Genomic DNA, 1,605 nt, shown 5'->3' with positions numbered 1-1,605 from the left:
ATAAGAGGATGCACGGTATCTTCCACAGAAATGTGAAGGATCAGTCAATGTCTTGTGAGCTAACGTTTGCTTTCCTTAAATCGTCCGGATTGAAGTCTGGTAGAGAGGGTTTCATTTTTGCATGCCAAGGCGGTGTCATTTCCACCTTAACATACCGTCGCGACATTTTGAGCCACGACATTCCCGATGATAGCTGCAGGGCGTGCCATGCACACCCCGAGCATTTAGCTCACATCCTATCTAGTTGTCCAACACACGCGGGAACGACCTACATTCAAAGGCACAATGCGGCACTAAGAGCACTTTATTACCATCTCTGTCACTCCTACGGCATTCACCTGAATATCGCTCCTCTAAATGCTCCTAGGGAAATTGAGTCAATTGTCGAGAATGGGAAGTGCCGTATATAGTGGAACTTTATATTCTCGACAATTGTTTCTGTTGCTCACTCGAGGCCTGACATGGTTCTTCTTGACCTCGAGAAGAACCATGTTCGTTATTGAATTTTCGGCACCAGTTGACAAAAACATCATAGCCAAGGAGAATGAAAAGAAAGAGAGGTATCGAGACCTTATAAGGGAGTTGCAACGATTGTACCCGGAATATTCTGTTAAACTGATCGTCCTTATCATCGGCGCTCTTGGAGGTGCAAAGCTTTCACTTGCTAATAGCCTAAAAAGCATCCCTGCGTGTCAAAAATATGCTAGAACACTTGCGGGAAAAATGCAGAAGGCGGTTGTCCTTGGGTCGCTTCGTGTTCTTAGGGTCCACGAGGCTTTTGCTCGATCGTCGTATTGATTCCTTTACAGACTGTAACCACCTATCTCATGGTTGTGAGACGGGGTAATGGCTGAAATTTTACCGCGATTTCGCTGGAAGCGGGTGCAATTTTTCAGATGAGCACCCGCTCCCGGCGAAATCCTGCGGTTGTCCTTATGCCAAATTTTTAATTATATCCTTGGCTATGATGTTTTTGTCAGCTGGTCAGCATTGTGCCTTTAAATGTAGGTCGTTCCCGCGTGTGTTGGACAACTAGATAGTATGTGAGCTAAATGCTCGGGGTGTGTATGGCACGCCCTGCAGCTATCATCGGGAATGTCTTGGCTCAAAATGTGGCGACGATATGTTAAGGTGGAAATGACACCGTCTTGGCATGCAAAAATGAAACCCCCTGTACCAGACTTCCACCAGACTGCAACTCTATGTGCTGTACCCAGAATAATCCTGTTGTGAAGACATTCAAGACTCAATATTCCGCGAGCCCCTTGACGGCGTGAGATGTACAGTTGCGGAACGGAAGATTTAAGATGCATGCTTTTGTTCATGTGCATAACCTTTCTTGTCCCGATATCAAGAGATCTGACCTCGTTCTTCGTCCATGGAACTACTCCAAATGAATAGAGTAGTACCGGGACGGCAAGGATGTTCGTTGCAGACACTTTGTTCCTCGCCGACAGATCGGAAGACCAAATCTGTCGGATGAGACGTTTGTATCTGCTTCGAAGAGTATCCTTTATAGATGTCACATCCTGAATGCGGCTCTGTGACACGCCCAGGTATGTATAAGTCTCTCCAGCGCAAAGGTGTCGTATGGCGCTTCTATCA

The sequence above is a fragment of the Belonocnema kinseyi genome, chromosome 4, assembly GCF_010883055.1.
Source record: "Belonocnema kinseyi isolate 2016_QV_RU_SX_M_011 chromosome 4, B_treatae_v1, whole genome shotgun sequence".
Lineage (NCBI taxonomy): Eukaryota > Metazoa > Arthropoda > Insecta > Hymenoptera > Cynipidae > Belonocnema > Belonocnema kinseyi.
Note: the sequence above shows the minus strand (reverse complement) of the source record.